The following is a 15,932-nucleotide window of genomic DNA, read 5'->3' on the forward strand; positions in this document are numbered from 1 at the left end:
ATTTTTTAATTTTAATTAATTTTAAATTTATAAACTTTAAAAAAAATAAAAAATAAAATGATTTAATCTTTTAACACAAGCACTCCAAAAGCCACAGCAACACTCACACCGACTATAGCACCAACTTTATTCTTTGAACTTGAACGAGGAGTACTCGCATTTCCCGAGCCAGTAAGGTTGCCATCAGAATTGTTCAATTTCATGATTTCACGCCCATTTAGTATGGCATCAGGGGTAAACATCATGTAAATTCGATGGACCGCTGCTTAGTCGAAGCTTATTCGTCATGGCTGAATCTGTAACATAATCCATATAATATGCAGCAGCCAAAACATTAACCGAGTAAGTACTGAGATCAAGTTCCCGAACAACCATTGAGGAGTCGATGAAAACATTGAAATACAGCTGATTAAGAGAAGTGCTGACAATATCACAAAAATGAAACCTAACAAGGTACTGAAATCCCTGATCCACGTTGAATTCCCAGGTCACATTGAAGTTGCTATTAGGGTCGCCTAATAGGGTCGCCTAAGGAGTTCATCTTGGTGCAGGTACCATAAACAGAAGCTGGAGCAATCTCTGGTGTTGATCCACCATCAACATACTTAACAGATCTAATATTCGATACAGTTGAGGCAAGATTCTTTTCAATAAGAGAACTCTGATCAGGGACCCATGTCCGAGAAAGTGTATCGTTGTCGAAGGAGGCCATCGGTCCTCCCATATTCACCCTAGCAACAGTCCCTAGTGCCTGCCACATCAAGCCTTGGAACCCCATTGATGATTTAACGGTACGTACATCGTCCGGAATGAGCCGATCAGGGGCCGAAACAACTTCTAAAGCATTTATAAAAGTAAATGAATTCTCTGAAGGAGTGAATATGATGGTGAGGCTGTTGGTGGTTACATTAACAGAGAATTCTTTGACAAGAGGAACTCCAACACTGAGACTGCTGAGAAGGACATGGTTTTCAGTGGAAACATCGAACCTTGCCAAGCTCAAATCTTAACTAGCATAAACATATGGATAGAAATAAAGGCGAATCCAATGTCTTCCTTGCTGGCTGATAGAAAACGTATACTCAGATACACCGGTAAAGATCTTCGCTGTTCGATAGAGCCGTGAAACAGCTGAAGGGGTAATAGATTTTGAAGTGTTCCCAACAACACTTCATGTGCAGAAAGGAATTTAGAGGCTAAGTCATCAGCCATGAAAACTCGACCACTTACTGTGTTATTAGTAACTGATCCACAATCAATAAGCTAGTTGTCTGCAGGTTTAAACCCTATAGCAGAGCATGCCAAACACAAGACTGAAGAAACCCAGAAAAGCAATTCAAACATCTTACAATCCATCTTTGCAAAATCCAAGGAACTAACAGAACGCTAAAGTTTGAATCTTTTTTGTGCTTAACAGGCACCAAAATCCTGGGTTCTTAGAGAAACAACTGGTAAATAGCAAACAATAATAGAAATAAAAAAAACCAACCAAGAGATCTTAATAAGGGAAGACAATACCCGGGAAAAATAGCAGAGGAACTGAATCAAAGAAATGAAAGATGGAACCTTTGAAGTTCAGAGAAGATGAGAGGAGCCCCCTGACTCAAAAATGTAATCTTTTACGCAGTTATTTGGGAATTTAGCAGAGTTTCCATTGATACACGCCTAGTTTTTTTTCTTTTCTTTTCCATTTTTGTTCATATGTTCTTAAATAAACAGGAAACAAATAGTCTAAAGGTGGTGAAAGAAATATATAAATAAGCAGCACAAATAATAATGTCACGCCCCCAGAACTTCGACGCCTCACACCGTCGGAATATCAGAGTCAAGGTCTGACGGGTCGTGCGGCCTTAGACGCTTTAGACGCTCCTCGGTCTTCTCGGCGACTAAGTAAGCCTTACCCAAGCTAAGTGAGTGTGCAAACTCACAAAGGTTGGAACCAAGCCCTCAAGGCTTCGGATTGCGGAAGCTTTAGAATGCCGACAAGGTCGGACTATCGTGTGGAAGTGCTAACACGAAGGTGGCTACTCCTGGCCACCAAGCTAGGCAACAAGAACAAAGAAACTAAAGAACTCAGAAAGAATAGAGCAAATGCCTCAGAGCTTTATTACTCTCTCACAAAGAGAAGAATGGAATTGGGTGATTACAAATGAGGAGGAGAGCTCTCTATTTATAGTGGAGCTCCCTCTCAATCGATGGCTAAGATCGTTTTACATCAACGGCTATGATTTGCCCAATTAATGACAAATCCCCTAAATCAAGGAATTACAACCAAATCCTTCCTAATTACATCCATTAGTAGGATTCTTTCCTTGGATAGGTGTTCACACTGGATATGGTAAGATTTTCCCACAATATCTTCCTGATTTTGTTGCCTCTTGCCATATTTACCGAGCTTCTGTGATCATCTTCAGATATGATGCCACTTTCCTTTTCTGTACGGCCAATGTGAACGGACTCCATAGCATTCTCCAAGTGATGGGCCAAGTCTGGTGGCTTTGGCAAGCCCGATAACTATCTTGAGATTCCCTTTCGGACTCTTGCACCAATGTCTTAGCAAGCCCGATCTTCTGTCTTGAACCTCTCTGTCGGACACTTGCACCAGTGTCTCGGACCCAAGTTCCTAGCCCGTGACACTCTCCCCCACTGAACTTAGCGACGCCCTCGTCGCTGCACTCAACGATCCTGGGCAACACCACTTTGGATACTTTTCCTTGCCTTGGCTTGTTGCGGTCCTCCCATACGAACTGCTTGCCTTGGCTTCTGCCGCATGTAACTTCACGATCCCTCGCGCCATATTTCAAATCAACTTGGTTGCCTTTCGACGCCTTCGCTTGCTCATGTCCCCCCATAAGGACTCAGCCTCCCATAATGGCTGTGCTCGCTTCGGCTCTTGCCGCCATGTGATGAAACGGGCTAACACGCCCATAAGTGCATCTCTTCCGTAGGAACTCCTTCCTACAAGTCTTGATTTGCCTCGACTTGGACCTCCTTGTCCCTTGCGGCAAAGTCTTGGATCCCATCCAAACTTTGTTCCTTCCGCGTTAAGAGTTAGGTCTTGCCCGACCTACACTCACTTAAAATTGCAAATCAAGCTCACAAGAACACAAGAATAGTGTTGAGATGTACCTTCCCCTCTGATTTAGTTGGCATTTGCTCAAATTTTTGCGTCAGCCCTTCTTGCTCAATGAAGTCTGACACTCCCCGCATTGAACCCTTGTCATTGGAGTTCTTTGCGCCATCCTGCATCGGCACTTTCTCGCGGAAAAGTCCGATGCCCTTCCTCGCATCCTCCCTTCTAACATGAAGGGTGGAGTTCGCTTCCCACCTTTGAAATGGGTGGTGTTTCCACGGTTGCCTTGTCCCTCAACGTCTTGGCCTCCTTCGACTCTTGTCTACGAGTCTTTGAAGGATTGTTCCTCTCTTGAACATCCTCGGCAAGCCCTTGCTTCGACTCCTTGGACATGGACAACTTGGTCTGCCCTTGGCCTCTACTCGCTTTGGCAGAAATGAACCGTATTGAGCCAATCCTCAGTGCCCCTTCGATCCTTGGTTCGTCCTCTTCTCTGGACAACTCGATCCTGGGCTCATCCGTTACCTTGGATGACTCGGTTCCCCTTGGGTAATCTTGCAATCCTGCTGGCACCTCAAGTTTGCGCCCCCTTGTTTGCTCGGCTCTTACCCTCGGCTTAACATCTGTGTCACTTGAACTAGTGCACACATCATCCCCAGATTCCCCATCTGGTTCATCATTGAGTGGACTTTCCCTACCACTCGAGGAACAACATTCATCATCCTTCGACTTGCCTTCATTGCGGGATCGCTTGCCGCTACCTTCGGCTCTCGGCTTTGGTTTGGAAGTCTTGTTCTTCTTGACTCCAAACTCTTTGATGGACTCCACGGTTGTCAAGGCTTCAGATAGCTCCTTGACTTCCCTTTGCTCCAACGCCCTCTTTGCCCACGGCTTTAATCCGAACATGAAGGTGAAGAATCCTTCTTCGTCAGTCAAACTTGGGACTTTGAGCATGAGTCTTCTGAATCGGCTCACATACTCCTTCAGTGTCCCCTTATGCCTGAGGCGCCTCAACTTGGACCACGCCTCCATCCTGGCATGTTGTGAGCGAACCTGCTCACTTTGTACCCTCGGCTTGACAACTTTATCATTCGCTATCGCACCGGGTCCTTTCCTGTGCTCGACTACTTTGACACCCGCAGTCTCGGCACGTCTCGATCCTGGCTTGACTACTTGAGAACTTGTAGTCGCACCATGCTTTCCCCTTGATTCGACTACTTTGGAACATGTAGCCTCGTCAAGTCTTGCCCCTGACTTGATTGCTCGATCATTCGCAATCGCATCCGGCTTCTTTCTTGGCTTGACCGCCTCATCTTTGACAGCCTTGCCTCGTCTTGATCCTTGCTTGGCCGCATTGATCCCATCAATCGGACCAAGTCTTTTCCTTGACTTGGCAGCTTGAACTCTTCTGCCTCCGCCAATGCTTGCTACTCCTCCTTCTCCCATCCTCTCCATGATGGTTGTAAGGCGACGCTTCTCGGGACATCCTCTAATCAAGTGAGGACCATCACAGAAGTAGCACTTGAGCTTTTCCTTGCTCGCCTTCTTCTTTTCCCCGGACTTGGCCTTGCCATTCTTACCCGATGGCTTTCCTTGGCCGCGAACAGTCGATGGCTCAACTTGGCCACTCGAAGAGCTTTCTATACCATCTCCCCGCTGCACCATTTCCCGGTCTCCCCCATTGTTGCCACTATCCCTGGGCATGGGCCTGGACGACACATTGCTACTTGGCTTGACATCAGCAAGCTCAGTTAACGTTCCGGCTACAGCTATGGCTCACGAAAGTCTCTGGGCATCACCTTGCTCTTCCCCGAGCATCGCCCCTGGTCTAAGTCCTTCCAAGAAGATCTTGAGCGCACCCCATTCACTCATTGCTCCCTTGCATATGAGTAGCTCCCTCTTGAGCTCATCCACCTCGCTTCTCAAAGCCGCTACCTCGGCTTCTTGGGCATTTCTCCCTCGAACCATCTCCAACTCGTCAAGAACTCGTTGCGTCTCGACCTTGAATCTGCCCTCCATGGACTCTAATCGATCAAGGCGGGATTCCACAACACCTTGGGTCTGCTTGGCCTCATCCTCGGCTTGTTCAAGTCTACCGACCCTTTGTTCCCACGAAGTTGAGATATGCTCTAGATTAATGAGCTTCTCGGTATGGTCAGCAATAACTTCCATCCAATAAACCCACTTCTCGTCGATCGTCAGTTCTTCTTGTTCCTCGTGAAGACTCTCCTCGTCTTCATGAGAGAACGTGTCTCGCTCGGACATGCCTTCGGCGTCACCCTTGAGCCTCTCTACCTCGAGAACCGGCTCCTCTTGGTGTGTTATCGTTGCCTCGAGCATTCCTTGCGAACTCATCACGGCATCCTCATGCTTGGACACCGACGATGCTCTCGAGCCCAACGGACTCTCTTCCCGTTTCCCACCATGGCACTCCTTGCCTTTGCGTGCGGAAACTCCTCTTTTCTTGTGCCCCATTCAATTATCAAAGTAAATTGATTGAAAGTAAGTAAAACAAACTTACCCGACTCGCACCTTCCACCAAAACACGGTTGAAACGATCGTTGCTTGCCCACAACGACTCGCTCTGATACCTCTTGTCACGCCCCCAGAACTTCGACGCCTCACACCGTCGGAATATCAGAGTCAAGGTCTGACGGGTCGTGCGGCCTTAGACGCTTTAGACGCTCCTCGGTCTTCTCGGCGACTAAGTAAGCCTTACCCAAGCTAAGTGAGTGTGCAAACTCACAAAGGTTGGAACCAAGCCCTCAAGGCTTCGGATTGCGGAAGCTTTAGAATGCCGACAAGGTCGGACTATCGTGTGGAAGTGCTAACACGAAGGTGGCTACTCCTGGCCACCAAGCTAGGCAACAAGAACAAAGAAACTAAAGAACTCAGAAAGAATAGAGCAAATGCCTCAGAGCTTTATTACTCTCTCACAAAGAGAAGAATGGAATTGGGTGATTACAAATGAGGAGGAGAGCTCTCTATTTATAGTGGAGCTCCCTCTCAATCGATGGCTAAGATCGTTTTACATCAACGGCTATGATTTGCCCAATTAATGACAAATCCCCTAAATCAAGGAATTACAACCAAATCCTTCCTAATTACATCCATTAGTAGGATTCTTTCCTTGGATAGGTGTTCACACTGGATATGGTAAGATTTTCCCACAATATCTTCCTGATTTTGTTGCCTCTTGCCATATTTACCGAGCTTCTGTGATCATCTTCAGATATGATGCCACTTTCCTTTTCTGTACGGCCAATGTGAACGGACTCCATAGCATTCTCCAAGTGATGGGCCAAGTCTGGTGGCTTTGGCAAGCCCGATAACTATCTTGAGATTCCCTTTTGGACTCTTGCACCAATGTCTTAGCAAGCCCGATCTTCTGTCTTGAACCTCTCTGTCGGACACTTGCACCAGTGTCTCGGACCCAAGTTCCTAGCCCGTGACAATAACAACACACTCAAAAAAATAACTGTTTAAATGAAAATTTCTGGAATGGTAAACTGCTTAAAGTTTATAAATTTAAAATTAGTTAAAATTTAAAGAAAAATGTTTGTGTTAGTGGTGGTTTTTAGTGATTTTGATGGCAACAATATACTTTAAATGATGTTATTAACCATTTAATAACAATTAAGTGATTTGGCCTTGTGGTTGGACATCAAGGCTTTTAACACTTAGACCAAAGTTCAAATCCAATGGGTTGCAAAATTCTGTGGAGGTTTAATCTCTCATTTTTTAATTTAATAAAAAATTCATGTGCCACGTGACATCACACATGGACATGCTATGTCAGCATTTAATTTATGTGGATCTTCCACGTCAACATCTATTATGATATGGACATTCTATTCCAACACGGAACCAAAAGGACAACATACAGGATGGGTAGAAGAAGTTGTGATGCTTGGCTCGATCCATGATCCGAAACTGTGGGATATAGGATAGAAAAGAATACACCAATCCTAAGGATCCATACACATACATAAGATTAATTATGGACCTCGGCGAAAATTTGAGTTGTCTTTAGTCTTTTATTTTTGTATTTAAGATTTTGTATTTAAGATATACGTTAGTATTTTCCTCTAACGATGGTGTTTTTTGACCCAAAATAAAATTTGGGGGTAAAATATTCAAGAAAAAAGGAGCAAAATTGCATATATTATCAAAAGTTTGAGGTATTTGTTTGCATTATGCCATATTGAAATTGAGTTTTCAATCTTTAATTTCTTTAATTTTTTTAATGGGTCTAAAATTTTAATATTAGCATAAGCATCTAAGGTTTTGATAGGAGATCGTCTTTGTCGTAACCTGTTTTCGTCCGGGCACGAAATATTTATTTGGCGGGAAAAGTGATGTGAATAAATGGTTTTGAAAATAATTTGAGAGTCGCCATCGGCCTTTTTGGGTCAGGTAGGTCGAATACCTAAAAAATATCTTTTAAAAGAGTTTTTAAGAAAACATCAATTAAAAGATAATCTGATATGCGTTTTAACCAAAAATTCGTTCTTTTTAATAATAAAAAGGGATTCGTGGTCGGTTACGTTTAGGGAAGGATTAGCACCCCTACAACGCCCAAAATTGGTACTTTTTAATTATAAATTGTCTCTATTATTAAAATTTAAAAATTCAAAATATATTTAATTTAAATTTATTACTATAATTTTAAGTAAATTTATTAATTTATATAAATATATATAATATTTATTTATTTATTCTATTTGTTTATTAAATAAAAATCCTATTTATAAATTTAATTTTATAAATTACTTTTAAGAAAAATAAAACATATTTTGATATATATTTATTTTTTAATATCTAAGAAAAGAGCTGTCTTAAAATACCTAGAAGTCCTTTTCTGATATTCTTAAATAAATACTGTAGACATCATTTTTTTCATTTAAATTTTATTATTATTATTAAATTTATTATTACTAAATATTATTATTATTATTATTATTATTAATATATATATATATATTACAAGCCCAAAGGACCCGGAGGCCCGTTTTACAAATATGGAGGCCCGGTTATCAAATCCCAAACCCAAATGGAAACCCTGAATTGATTTGGGGTTTCAGCTAAGGTTTTCAAACCCTAGCCCCCAGCCGCCTCCAAGATTCCAGAAGGCCAGCCGCCGTCAACATCATCAGCCGTTGGATCTGGCAAGATCCAACGGCCCAAAAGGGTTCCAGATTGAAAACCCTAGGGTTTCTAACCCTAGCAGCCAGCCGTTTCCAGATGCTTCCAGTCGCCTCTGATGATTCCAGGTGGTCCAACAGCTGCTGCCGACACTTCAGAACGTCACGAAGCAACCCACGTCGAGCCTTATGGTGAGTCACCACCATAGCTATGGTGACTCACCGGGCCTTTTATCCTTTGGACCGGTCTGAAGCCATCACCGGTGGTGGCTATAAAAGCCACCGTCCCCTGCAAGAAAAAGAGGAGGACAGCCAGAAAACGGGAGACAACAACACCAACAGCAAGCAATCCAACCACCGTCAAACACCAAAATAACGAGATAAAAATCGAAAGAAATCTTACCGAGGAAAGCCACACCACCACCGGAGTAACCACGCGTATCCACGCTCCACAACAAACCTTCGAAAACCGAAGGTATTTTTATAGATTTGCTCCGATTGAGAGCTTTTTAAGGTAAACAAATACCGGAATCGTCATTAGGACGATCCGATCTACGTTGTGGTATAAAGTTTTATTTTTCGGCCACCGGAGGCGGTGGCCGGCGGTGAGGTTGGCGGTGGCTATCGGCGCCAGAATTCCCTCCGGTGAGGGAATTAAGAGAGAAGGAAGAGAGAGCTTCTTCTCTCGTTTTTGAGAGAAGAAGAAGAAGAGAACAATGAGGCTGCTGGCCCTTCGGGCCAGCTATGAAGGGGTATATATACCCCTTCCCGAACGACGTCGTTTTGGGAAGGGGTATATGCGTAATTTACATGTATGGCTAAACCCCTTCCGTAGCCATCTAAGTTTTGTAATTATTCATTTTAGTCACTAAAACTAATTTCTGAATGTTCTAATTCAGTATTCGAATTTTATTTTATTATGTTTTAGTCCTTACCAGTATTAAATAATATATTTAGGATAAATATCACATTTAGTCCCTAATAATTTTAATAATTCTATTTTAATCACCTATTAAATAATTAATGCCTAATTATACTACTAGTATTTATATTTTATGATAATTCTAACCATGTCTCTTAAATATTTATATTTTATAATTTGATCACTAAATTTTATATAATCTTAATTTTAACTATAAGTCTTATTATTTTTACATTTTAGGTTCATATATTTATGAATATAATCCAATAGTTTTAATATTATTACTTTTGTTTTCTTTCATTTTAATTATTATTATTTTATTTTATTATTACTTTTGATATATGTTTAAATTATTATCTTCATGATTATTTTATTATTATTATTAAGTTATATAAATATATATAATATTTATTTATTTATTCTATTTGTTTATTAAATAAAAATCCTATTTATAAATTTAATTTTATAAATTACTTTTAAGAAAAATAAAACATATTTTGATATATATTTATTTTTTAATATCAAAGGAAAGAACTGTCTTAAAACACCTAGAAGCTCTTTTCTGATATTTCAAAATAAATAAATATCTTATTTATATAAATTAATAAATTTACTTAAAATTATAGTAATAAATTTAAATTAAATATATTTTGAATTTTTGAATTTCTAATAATAGAGACAATTTTAATTAAAAAGTACCAATTTTGGGCGTTGTAGGGGTGCTAATCCTTCCCTAAATGTAACCGACCACGAATCCCTTTTTATTATTAAAAAGAACGAATTTTTGGTTAAAACGCAGATCAGTTTATCTTTTAATTGATGTTTTCTTAAAAACTCTTTTAAAAGATATTTTTTAGGTATTCGACCTACCTGACCCAAAAGGCCGATGGCGACTCCCAAATTATTTTCAAAATCATTTATTCACATCACTTTTCCCGTCAAGTAAATATTTCGTGCCCGGACGAAAACAGGTTACAACAGCTTGGCGACTCCGCTGGGGATCGGTCAAACTTTAAAATCAATTATAAATTGTCTCTATTAATTAAAAATTAAAAGTTCATATATTTAATTTTTAATTCTTTCTTTTCAAAATTTTTATATTTACTTATTATTTTCATAATATTTATATGTTTCATTTTACTTATAAGTATTTTATTTCGTTATTTATTTTTCTGTCAAAGGTTTGAACATTTCTCCTCACACACAACACTTGCATAACATAAAGCTCTATAATTGAGTTTGTCCTTTTAAGTTGAAGTGAAAGCGACGTCTTCGTGAGAATTTATTCTCCGTGTCAGACCTAGCAAGTAACTTTCGGGGTTCATATGCTCTATGTCTCCGTGAGAATTTATTCTCCGTGTCAGGTATAGAGAAATGTGTCCCCTCGAATTGAACTTGATCTGTTTAAAGTCTGTAATGGACTAGGATTGAGGGTTGACAGCCCAAGGGGGCATCAACAAGGACAATTCGAGTACCTTTACTCCTAGAACTGAAACTCTGCATATAATAAACCCTAGAAATTCACCTAATCTAAGACAGTACTGAACCTCTGTTCATAGGTGTACACAAAGGAGAAATAAGCTCTAGCTTTTAATTTTTTAATTTATTATTTTTCTGAATAAATGCCTGCGAACTAGTAATCATGCGGTTAGGTTAATTTTCCAAACAATGCATGGAACTAGAAAGCATGAGGTTAGGATTTATACCTTGATAGATAAAATCTTTTCTTGGTACTAACTAATTTATTTTTCCTTTCTCATTTTTTCATACATTTTGTTTTGCTTTAATTTGTTTTCTTTTGTTTGCATTGCATGATCATGACATGACTAAAAGGTGTTGACTTGAAAGACTGTTCATCAAATTGGAAAGACTTCATAAATGGACAAAAAGTTTTATGATCAAACAAAATATGACGCAACCATGTAATGGCATCCTAAGGAAACTCTGAAGATAGAGGAGAGTTATGCACCCAAAGATCATGTGTCCATTGAGGAGCAAGAAGAGATACGAGAAATAAGAGAGCAGATGTTCAAGAGGATGGATAGAATATCTGTTTTGGCCAAAGGAAAAGAGATTACTGCACAGAAAGAGAGAGAGCTCAATGAACCTAACCCTGCAATTTCAGATACGCAAGGGACTTCAATTCTTAATCAATTTGAGAAATTACCAACAGTCATCATTCGTATTCACAAATCGTCTGGAGATACCAAAGAAATGGTGACCATTGTAAAAGCTCCCAGAGATGAAAAGAAATCATGTAATCTGAAATTATCGAAGTTTAGTCGGCTTCCGACATCTAAAACTCAGGATCAATCCAAAACAAAAGGCGGTTCTCATTTTGATGCTATCCCTATATCGTATAAAGAATTATATGATAAGCTACTTGAAGCACGAGAAGTGGCCCCGTACTACATAAAACCATTCCAACCCCCGTATCCGAAGTGGTATAACATCAACGCTTATTGTGAATATCATGCCGGAGCTCAAGGACATACCATTGAGAATTGCCTTGCTTTCGAACGTCGAGTTCAAAGTCTTTTGGATCAGGGAATCTTGTAGTTTATGATAAATGATCAACCTAGTTTGGCAACTGAAGATCCTGCCAGATCAACACCAAATGTATTCAAAGGTAAGAGCATCAGTAGGGGCGTCCAAAAGGAAGAAGATTTGCTTAGATTCGAAATTCAAATACGTCATTTGAAAGAGCAAAACAATGAATTGAGCACCAAAATGGAAACCATGCAGGAAGATTTCCAGAAGGTCAGTCAAACCTTTCAAAATGCTGGCATAGGAAACACCCCAGAAGAGTGGATCAAATGGGTCACCAAACTGAAAAAGAATTGTAATATACATGAAGGTCGAGCAAATAAGTTTTATCATAATTTACGAGTTGCAGAAGAAATACGCAATACGTCTGTCAGTGAATTGAAAAGATGTCAAGTCGAAAATCAAAGGTTGAATAGTGCTATGACTAATATGGAAGCATCATATCAGATCTATCAGCATGAGGTTAATACTGAATTAAAAGCCATTATCGAAAAGAACAAGACATTGAAAAAATATTTAGATGATTATGGAGATATTGTACGAGAACTCTGTAACCACGAAGATTTTCTCAAAAAAATGAACAACATTGTTTACAACTCCGAGAATCGACACGAAGGATAAAGGAAAAAGACAATATCATGAATAAAGCTGCTGCTCAAGCAAACAATGTGGCTCATAAGCTGGTGGACTTTGCTGGCTTCACGAGAGAATTAAAGCAGATGGATAATTCCACACCTGAGTATGAGTGGAAGTTAGTTTGGCTTTTAAGTGAAATAGAGAAATTAGGAGTGAAAGTTATTCCCTATATGTAAAGTTTTGTTAGGACTGAAAGTTGTCCCCCATGTAAGAGTTTTGTTTGATGTACCAAAACTTTTGTGTTCAATGAAATCTGTTCTAAGATGATCACTCTTAAGTAACACCTTTTCATACATGCATTTACATTTTGTATCTGTGCATTTTCATTTTGTATTTTTACTTTTTATATCTTTGAATTGCACATTTTGCATTCTTATTTTTCCATTTATGCATTTTTCACATTTTTATTTAAGTGCTGTCATGTACTTTAATTATAAAAACATGTTAATAATTAATGAAAGGTTTTGTAACAGTAAAACCAAGGTCATTCATTCATATTACTTTACTGTCATCATGAAAACAATGGAGCAATCTTATAAGGGACTACAAGACCAGTGGCCAGAACAATTGACAGGGTTACCTCCGGATATAAGGAAAGAAACATCAGATTCAGTACCAGATGGATACTTGAGAACAAAACTCTCCGGGGCATCCCAATTGAACCCAAAGAATAGCCTTGTTCATTATTCGCAATATGAGGAAAGATTCAAGAAGATGGATGAAGCAATCAAAAATATGAAATGTGTTGATACTTCCCACAAAGAATTAGAAGCAAGAGAGCTTAGCTTGGTTCCAGATTTGATTATTCCCCATGAATTCAAAATGCATGATTTTGAGAAATATGATGGCACAAGTTGTCCCCTAATCCACCTGAGAATGTTTTGCAGAAAAATGGGAGGATATTTAAATTCTGATGACCTGTTAATTCACTCTTTTCATGATAGTCTTGTTAACCCAGCAGTAGTTTGGTACAATCAGTTGACCCAAAAACAGATCAAGAAATGGGTAGATTTAGCTGATGCATTTTTGGGACAATATCGGTATGTTAAAGGCTTAGCTCCAACACGTATGGATCTTCGAAGAGTAAAAAGGAAAACCAATGAAAGATTTCAAGAATATGCCTTAAGATGGAGAAGAGTGGCAGCACAAGTTCAACCTCCCATGTTAGAAGAAAAGATATCACGTATGTTTCGTGATTCCCTTCCAGCGCCTTTCTTCGAATTAATGCAGGCAAATCCGACAAACGAATTCGAAAATCTTGTGACAAGTGGAGATTTAATTGAGAATGTAATCAGTGAAGAAAACTCAAAAGTCACATCCAAGAGCCCGAGGGATCAAAAAGCAAAAGCCGATCATGTGAATGAATGTTGCATCCAGAGTCCTAGTAATTACAAAAGAAAAAGAGCAAGTAACTATTCGGATCGACCAAAGAAAGTCATGCGATCAAGAAAAACTTTGGAAGTATTCCAAACGTCCATTTCAGACTTATATCCTCATTTGGTTAAAGGTCAATACATCACACCAAGACCAACTAAAGTGACATCAAACCCTTATGCTCATAGCTATGATCAAGATAGTGTTTGTAATTTCCACTTGGGGGTAAAGGGGCATTCTACAGGCGATTGTAGGCCACTGTTAAAAGAAATTGAGATGCTTGTTGACAAAGGGGTTTTGACACAAGAAATGATCAAGAAATGGGGGGCAAATGAAGAAAAGAACCCTGATCCTATTACATACCATTATAGGAGTAATGAGGCATAATAAAATAAATAAGTGGAAGTGTTATCTACCACTGTAGTACTTTTCTATTTTCAGCATCTTGTTTGAACTTGTTTTTTGTTCCTTTCTCCGCTTTTTGTGCAATAAATAAATGTGTGTTGCTTATTAAGGTTATGAGCAAGGAATCAAATTTTAATCTTGAAATTATTGAGTATCAAGTAGATTAAATATTCTTTTAATTTTTCAAGAGTTATAGATCTATTGGCAAGTGGTAAAATTATATCTTCAATATCCCATCCAATGCCAATTATTCAGACTAAATCTTGACACTACAAAGTTTCCGAAGTAATGTCTCCACCTGTTTTTGAGACACCTACTCCAGATGTTTCCCTTTTCGGGTAGAGTTGATTGATGATACTACATTCCACCATATACATGACTTCAAAAGTCACACATTTGTCTTTTCGAACACAAAACCATCATAAACCAAAAGACCTCAAAAGAACCAAACTTTCAATTATTCCTGAATTTTACTACAAGAAGAGACGAGATGAGGCATCATGGACCAACTCATTGATGATAATTTCGAGTGATTAGGGCATACTCAAAGAAGAAGGGAAAAGTGATTGATTGAAATAATTATATCATGCATTAATTACATTTTTTTTCATGTAAATAAAGTTAATCTTGAATATTCATCCCCCTGTGGATACCTATTTTTACAAAGGTTTCTGTGTATGAGATGATGAATGGCATTGTTTCATTTATCCTTTAATATATATATATCCTTTGTTGTCCCCATTTGAGCCTGAATAATTTTTCTTCTAATTCAACCCTAACCAAGGATCACCCTCTACATTGGGGGGCAAGGTAAAGGATATTGGCTCACAGGAATAAAGATTGTCAATACAGTTTTATTACGAAGACAAGTTTCCATGAAGTCATGAAAGTTTTGAACTATAAAGTATGTCAAATACAGAGTGCTTGAAGATCCATCCAATCAAGAATAATGGAAAACCTCCAAAATGCAAAAGGAAAAGGAGGTGCTCAAAGCAATTGAAGTATTATACTCATCCAGCAAAGAAAGAAGAAAAAAAAAAGAAAAAAAAGAGGAAAAAAAGAAAAAAAAGAAAGAAAAAAAATTGAATCAAGATGGGTGAGCCTCAAGTTACAAGGTTGATCAAGTACAAACAAGAAAAGCAAGAAATGTTGAAGATATGAGAAAATGGAAATAAATCCAAAATTTGGCAGTCTAGAGGGATCCAGATGATGGAAAAATCCCCAACAAAGCAGATCCAAGTTAAGCAAGGTAAGGTGATGGCATCAGAATGAATTGATCCTTGGTTTGATTACCCTTAAACACTTATTTGGGCCTTTTTATTCCTTTCTTTCGTAACCATAAGCCATGGCCTACGTTACGTACCTGAAAAGTCCATTTTAATCGTACATGGATTTCTAAGTAAAAGAGAATATCTTCAGAATTCATTCCGCCTCTCAAGATTGATTTTTATTTGCAAAAATTGGTTTTTAAAATCTTTAATGCATGATATGAAAAATGATAAAAAGAGGGTTCAAGATATAATTTTTTTTTTTATAAAAAAAACATCTTTGAAACCAAAGGAGGATTCGAGTTGAAAACCTGAAAAGGCGTGCAACAACGACATAAGAGACGATCTTAAGCTCTTAATGAAGCACCACACATCTCAAAAACGTTCCTGAGATTCTGGAAACGAGAAGCATCTCTACAAGATGAGCATAACAACCATTTCTTCAAGTTAGTGGAAGCCCGAAGCGACATACTGAACCAACTTGAAATAACCTACTTTACCAAAATCAACCTACACCTCAAATCAGTCAATAATTTTGACACTTGCCATAGGACTATGATTTT

The 15,932-nt window shown here is 38.8% G+C and overlaps 1 pseudogene; it reads right to left on the reverse strand.

The window, feature by feature from the left end:
- Nucleotides 1-62: 62 nt before the first annotated feature.
- LOC120123054 lies at nt 63-1,356 on the reverse strand (annotated as a pseudogene).
- Between the last annotated feature and the right edge of the window lie 14,576 nt (nt 1,357-15,932).

Source organism: Hibiscus syriacus, unplaced genomic scaffold (assembly GCF_006381635.1).
Source record: "Hibiscus syriacus cultivar Baekdansim isolate YM2019G1 unplaced genomic scaffold, ASM638163v2 tig00110388_pilon, whole genome shotgun sequence".
NCBI classification, from domain to species: domain Eukaryota; kingdom Viridiplantae; phylum Streptophyta; class Magnoliopsida; order Malvales; family Malvaceae; genus Hibiscus; species Hibiscus syriacus.